General features: G+C 47.5%; 1 pseudogene; it reads right to left on the bottom strand.

Annotated features, from left to right (window-relative positions):
* Positions 1–1,909: 1,909 nt before the first annotated feature.
* On the bottom strand, positions 1,910–6,818 carry LOC141041303 (uncharacterized; annotated as a pseudogene).
* Between the last annotated feature and the right edge of the window lie 873 nt (positions 6,819–7,691).

Below are 7,691 nucleotides of genomic sequence, written 5' to 3'. Positions count from 1 at the left end.
ATAAGGAAATAAATAATACTTTATTATTGCCTCTAGGGCATATTTCCTTCAATTACGCCTCCGTCTATCACCCGAAACAAATGGCCAAGTCGAATGGGCCAATGGTCTTATCATGAGCGGCATCAAACCCAGGCTGGTGCGATCTTTGAAGGAATCAGACAAGCACTGGGTTGAGGAGCTCGACTCCGTACTCTGGGGGCTGCGGACCACGCCCAATCGTACTACCGGATACACACCTTTCTTTATGGTATACGGCGCAGAAGCGGTACTACCCTGCGATATTATTCATGACTCACCTCGAGTGCGCATGTACGAAGAGAGAGAGGCCGAGCTCGATCGGCAGGACAGCCTAGACGCCCTGGAGGAGGAGCACGACGTTGCTAAAGCATGTTCCGCATTTTATTAACAACAGGCCCGCAGATATCAAAGGAGGGAAGTACGGGCCAAGACTTACAACGTTGGCGAACTCGTTCTACGCTTGCCGGAGAAGAAAAAGGACAAACTCAAGCCCAAATGGGAGGGTCCCTTCATCATCGACGAAGTTCTCACCGGAGGAGCGTACCACTTGCGTGATGCGTCAGACAATCGCCTAGAGCCGAACCCCTGGAACGCGGCCAGACTCCGAAGATTCTATGCCTAGCGCCGAACTCTTGTGTCCGTCTCCTTCCCCTTTGTTGTTTCCTTCATTTTTTCTCTCTTTTCGCTTTTTCTCTTTAGCTTTAAAGCTTTTGTGCGGTTAGACCGCGCACCCCTGATGCACATCTTCACATATGCACATCCATCATACCTGGGGGCTTCTTGAACAGAAGCTTGCTATTACTCATCACATATGCGTTTTTCCATATGTTTCTTTTCTTCGTCATTATATGCATCGATATGACACCAGTTTTGGCCAAGCTGGGTTGCCTGGCTCCTGTGCTTATGCCCTACATTCCCGTTAATTCGGCTAGGGCATAAAGGAAGCACCTCTGTGATTGTTACTGCCGGGTCATCCGAATGTGTACCTCAGACTGGGTGAAGCCGAAAGCTAGCGTTCTTAAGGGAATATTCGGTCGGTGGATTAAAGATGTTTTTTGCATTTACTACATTGTGAACCCCCAGAAGTTAAAACATACTGCGATTTTCAATCACAGTTCGGACATGCGCATTAACGCATGCACACCCAGGGAAAGGAACCCTAAACGGAACTATTCTCTCTGGAAGATGTTTCTTACAATCTTCATGTAATATAACATAACTAGCCGGATACAACTTGTCTGTTCAAGCAACTATGACCCCTACGCCTGGTTTCCAAGCATGCACCGGTCTATTCGGACGCACTGGTATTCGGAAACACTCTGCACCTTCGGGTGCAGAGGTCGAAGCGAAAAGGTCCGCCATGACAATCGTTTTACAATTCAGCTAGAAGGAAAATACATAGTCACTTGGACTCAAACATTTCCTCCTCTATACCGTCCAGCAGGCTATCTAACTTACAATCCTGCTGGGAATACTTGGCAGCTACTTTTACTTGGTCATATACCAAACTAACGGGAACTTCTTTCCCTTGAATAGCTCCAGGAGCTCCTCCATCTTTCCTGGAGGAGAGGCAGATGGCCACAAGGCCTTGGCAACGCTTCGCATCGCCTGCCGAGCTTGCTCATGCATGCGCGGCAGCTCTTGTAGCAGATCGCCCGAGAATCCGGACATCTCCTCTTCGGGACGACCGGTCAGCATACCTGCAGACATAACTCTGTCAGTCCCTGTTATGTCCGAATTACTATAAGGTATAGTTCGGTCACATACTGAATATGCCGCCTCACAACCTTTTGTTCTCCTTTACGGAGTCGGCCAACTGGGCCCGCACATCTTTCAGTTCTTCGCCCAGCTGGGTGTTTGAATCTTGGAGTTTGTTTTTCTCCTGTCTGACTCAGGCCAGCACCCGCTCGCCTGCGGCATGTAGTCTTTTCGACTCTTTCTCCTCCAGTTGATCTGACGATCCTGTTATGCGATAAGCCACAGTGTTAAGACAGCTGCTATACAATTACTATTTCTCGATGGAGGGAAATATTACCCGCATACGCCTTCTTGGATTTCTCCAGTTCGGCGGTAACTGCAGTTAACTGTGTCCGGCATTTGTCTAGCTCTTGGGCTAGCAAGTCTCGTTATTCTCCGAAAGAACCTGATCATACAACGATCCCCAAATCAGTTGTACCAACTACTTTAAGTCTCGGGGGCTACTGGCATACGATTATCATATTCGGACACAGTAAATTTACCTGCGCATCTTTTAAATGCTGCTTTGTGGCTCTGCTAAGCCCATCTCGAGCAGTTCGGATGTAGGCATCAGCCAAGCTGAAGGCATTAAAAGGCTCTTCCGAGAAGCGGGGGTCTCGTAAAATGGCCCTCCGACGCCGGTGATTCATGGCGCTCTCCACTTCCGAGTTGGTGACAGACATATCTTCCGAACCCTCAGCTGAAGGATAGTCCGGCGTTACTCCCATATCGGCCCCCGACTCCTCGGCTGGGGCCGGATCCCCGGACACAGTTCGGCGAACTCTTTTCCTGATACAGGACGAACATGAAAGTCACAGTTGGATGTGACTATTAAAAAAACATACTTGTGAACTCGTACCTCTTTGATGAGGGCCCGACCGTGTCTTCGTTCACCTTCCTCTTCGAAGGCTTGCCCGGTACGGAAGCCGCTCTCTTCGGAATCGCTCTTGGAGTAGCATGGCACGTCGAGCGCCTCCCCTTTGAAGCACGAGATAGTACAGTAGCAAGTTGAACATGGATCAGAGAAGAAAAAAAAATCCCATGATCGGAAGAAGAAAAATTATTAAATTTATGGTGTATGCAAAAAAAAAATTGCGAGCACACCATGTCGGTGTGTTTGGCTGGTAGCAAGCATGCCAAGCCAGCCTGCGTGCGGTCCTTCAAACGATATGTGTCTTTCTTGGCCTTTTTCCTTTTCTTCTTCTCCTCTTCCACTCAACACCATTCAAATTCAAATACTCATCAATATGAAGGGCTGACCACACCTGCCGTGTGGCGCTAACCGTGCCCGGGGAGCGACTTATAAACTAGCCCTACTTGTACCAGCTAAGCGGTATGGTACTAATAACAAAAGCTAAACACAACGCTGCATCTGCGGCTCCACGGTTGGGCCATAGGCCCATAGCTCTGTATACTCTCTGGGTGTCTTGTTTACAGGCGACGGCCCAGGAGGGTCTTTTCCCGGGCTCGGAATCTGCTTCGTTCATGCCGTATGTATGTGCCTGTCTCTGCATACCACAATAGATGCTACAGGCAGGAATTTCTCAGAAAAAAATAAGATACTACAGGCGGGAAATTTCTCTCAAGTAAATAAATACCATTCGTAAAGTGGGATTTAGCGTCGCGTACAAGGCGCTAATTATTTCTTGTACATATGAACTGAAATTTGCCACACATTGATTGCACAGTACACAGAGAGTATGAAACATACAGTACACGGAGGGTTTTTATCTCAGAAATAAAGCAGAAAACACATGGCATGACATCCAGGTCAACTTTCATCTCCGTTTTACCATGGCTGTTGATTCATGTTCAATCCACCAGATCAACTATTCAATAACCAGATCCTGAATTCAAAAATACCGTTAAAAAAAGCAGCTTCATATGGCAGCATATGCGGTCTTTGTTCCACTTCTGTCACTTTGGAATCTGAATTAGTACATTTGGATGAACTTCGGAGAAACCGAATGGCCCAGATGATTCAAATTATGCATCCTTGGTTTTGGTCATAATTACTTGCAACAGTCATGCTTTGCCTACTCAACAGAAAATAAAAAGGATTTGATAGCGGTAGCTCTGCAAGAAGCCACCAGCAGTACATTTATGATAATGGCTTCATCCATTTCGCAAGGTCTTGCACTCTTGCTCTTGAGCGGCGCATATCAGACATCAGTTATCTCCGCCAGGGATGGAAATCTACCACGATCTGAGAAGTTATTATGCACAAAAATCAAAACCAACATTCGAAGTCAGCATTTGCAGTTTGATTTGCTATATACAAGTACAGCATAATACGAGATCAAAAAATGCTTCACAAAATAATAGAAAATGATCTCCAGATGTGAGCTTCAGATATACCAGAATAACAATAGAATAGTTCTGAAAAGATTATCTGAAACAAAGTAAGAACATCATATGAGATTTAAAAGTTTGCATGCATATTTGTATTTTTTACCAATGCGGTCCATAATAACAATTGAAATCACAGAATTCAAATTAAGGTCAGTTTCCGATGGACATGTATTCAGTTTGCGGCAATCTCTACATGTGAAGATAACAACTACTCCCTCCGTCCAAAAATAAGTTCAACAAATTTAACTAAAGCCACGACACTTATTTTGGGACAGAGGGAGTAAATAATTACAGTTTGAGTTTGTTGAAGCTGTTCACAAACCAGAACAAACAAACTAAGCAGACACAGATACAGTAAAGAAAATGCAACACAACAGATATGTATGAGGTTGTTGTAGTAGTATTTAGCAAACAGCTAGCGCCCACTTCACTCTTCATCGATTACATCAAACTTCACATTTTTGTAGTCAGTAGTATTTTTGTTTTATCTCGGTGTTCCCTGTTATGACAGGCTTGGAGTAGTGTTTTTCTGTTCTCTATTTCCTTCCCCTTCCCATCGTATGGACATTCTTATTCCGTCTGTAGTACAATGATGTGCAGTTCTTCTAAGCATTCAAGAAAAGAAAAGTATTTGACCAATCAATGGCTCTAGCGAAAAGTAGAAATTTAAGGGCTAGTGATGCAATTGGGCTTCCCATGGGCTGATCTATATAATAGCAGAAGAACAACCAGACTTAACTCCAAAATAAAAAAATTAACACAAATTAGGACTCGGCTACTAGTATCTCCAATTGTATGTCCAAAAGGTTTGGTGCTGATACTTGATAGCACTTTTGGAGGCAACAATAATACTGTAATAGAGTTATATTAAATTTCAGGAAAGAGAAACAACATAGAGTAAACATTGTAGTTCCAAGTAACTGAATCGAGCATAGACCAAGCAGTACTCTAATATGCCTGACACAATAAACTGAAGTACAGAATTCTGACAGTACGATCAGGGTGGATTCAACGAGACAGCCCCAATTGATTGTAGTGACTTCCACGGTAACAATGTGCCACGATCAGAAAAGATACCATGCATAAAAACTCATAAGTAACTGTCCAACTAGCATCCTACATTGAAGAACTAAGTGCTTGTACTCATTACAAGTGTTACAAGACTACGTTGAGGTGTGAACTTCTGCTATGCCAGAAAATAACAAACTGTTATTTTTTTCAAGAAAATCTGAAGCAAGGTAACAGGGTAATACTACATCAACAGATTTGACAGCATATTTTGCAATTCCACTAGTGCTTGGTTGTGCTCCTTAACAAGTTGAATCTCATAACAAAAATCATGTTCTGTTTTCCAATGTCATATACTAGCACATACATAAATCAAACCAACACACATTACTTAAATTATGAGCAATTGTTCGCAAACCATAAACCAACCAATTAAGCGAACATATAAATGCTGTAAAGAAATCGCAGGATAACAGACCAGAAGGAAGGGCTAGGACCATACCTGGAGTATAGAAGCTCATGTAGGGTACGACGCTGAAGTAGACCCCAAACTCGGCAACCTTCTTAACCAGCCCAGAATCTAGCTTGATTGTGAATAAGCCAACGCCTGTGCTGACGAATATGACACCCACACCCTCTGCACATCCCACCACAAATGGTTTGTCATCAGAACTGGCTACAGGTATAATACTCTCCAGCTGGATGGCCCTGCCCCGCACCCATTCTGCATCTCCTTCTGCATTCACCTTTCTTGACCACAGATGAAGGCTGGAACCCTCAACGCAGGCAAACCCCAGTGAACTGTCCTCCATCACCATGAGGGCGACGTTGTTAACATGCTCTTTTTTGACACCGACGTTGTACACATCCTTTGTTGGCGGGTCAATCATGGATATGCGATTCTTGCTCCAGTTATACTTGACGACTGGGTTACCCCAGCGAAGTGTGAAGTAGGCTTCATCTCCAATGACGGCGCCCCGCCTAGGCTGGACATAGGGCGTGTAGTAGAATCCAGCCGCAAGGGCATCTCGCCTGTGCTGGACATCGCAGCCGGCGTCCATTGTCACTGGCGCGCTTCACGCACCTGTCTCTGATGAGTACACGGCGGCCTTGACTAGATCTGTGCAGTCCTCGGTGACCAGAAAGACGACCCGAAAGGGGCCGCCGTGGCAGTCAAGGTGGTCGCAGCCGGGCACGGCGCAGAACACGGCGGCGGTGTAGATGAGCCACGAGATTTCGGGCTCCGGGAGGCGGTGCTGCTCGCCCGTGACTGGGTCCCAGACGACGAAATGCCAAGCCCCGACCCCCACGTGGAGGAGGGCGCGGCCGTGGCGGCAGTCGAGGGGGCGCGTGCGGCAGAGGTCGGGGTAGGGGGGGAGGGGCGCCGCTGTGGTGGGGGCGAGGCGGGCGGCGGGGTCTCCCTCGAAGACCTGGAGCCTGTGGAGGAGGCCGAGCAGGGGCGGCGCCCGGTGGAAGACGATGTAGCGGCTGCGGAAGGAGGGGTCGCGGAGGACGCGGAGACAGGGCTTGCAGACGAGGGCGGCGCGGAAGAGGTGCTCGGGCTCGTCCGGCGGGAGGCGGAGGAAGATCTCGGCGGTGACGTCGTCCATCAGCGACGCCATGGACGGCGAAAGCGAGGGTTTTGGACGGGGATTGGGGGAGCAGAGCGAGACTCCTTTCTGAAGTACTCGGTTGGGTTCCATGTTCCAACAGAGCAAGCTTCACCATCGTTTTCACTGTCATGTGTCATCGTTTTTTTTCTCAATAGCAGCCCTATTTTAGGGTCTAACTGTTTTCTAGGCTTTGATATAGAAGATTAAAAAAAACACTCTTCAACAACCCGAAAGGGCCTCGCTCGTGAACGGCCAACCGTCACGTGGATATTTCCCCCTAGCAGCACCACCTCTGCCCGACTGCCCCTAACCGTTGTTGCTGTAATTTTGCTCGTCGTCTAAACCGTCGCCGGCTCGCATTCATCTTCCGGCTCTGTCGCTTCGGACGCGTGTCGAAGCCCAGCCGCACTGTCGAATCGGGATCCGGCGACGCACCCTTCCGACGCCCGATTCTGATTGGTTGTCGGTCCTCCGCTGCCCGTCATGGTCGTCGCTGCTCCTCTGTGGGTCATAGCCTCGACTAGTGGCCGCCGAAGCTCCGGCGTTGGCCACGTGACAGCCGCGACCGAGCACAACCTTCGTTGCTTCGGATGGCGGCCATGGTACGCCGTCGTCGTTTTTTGCTGCGAAGCCAACCTCCCGGCGTCAACGAGGCCCTCCTCGTCGATTTTGATCGAGCGCGGTGCTACTTCTTGAGCTTGCGTTGATTTTTCCCTTGAAAAGAAAAGGGTGATGCAGCAAAGTAGAGATAAGTATTTCCCTCAGTTTGAGAACCAAGGTATCAATCCAGTAGGAGATATCACCGAATACCTGCACAAACAATCAAACAACCTCGCACCCACCGCGATAAAGGGGTTGTCAATCCCTTCACAGTTACTTGCAAAAGTGAGATCTGATAGAGATAGGTAAACGATAAAGTAAATATTTTTGGCATTTTTGGTTTATAGATCGGAAAGTAAAAGA

Source organism: Aegilops tauschii, chromosome 2, assembly GCF_002575655.3.
Source record: "Aegilops tauschii subsp. strangulata cultivar AL8/78 chromosome 2, Aet v6.0, whole genome shotgun sequence".
NCBI lineage: Eukaryota > Viridiplantae > Streptophyta > Magnoliopsida > Poales > Poaceae > Aegilops > Aegilops tauschii.
The sequence above is the reverse complement of the archived record's forward strand: the minus strand, read 5'-3'. Positions and strand labels throughout refer to the sequence as shown.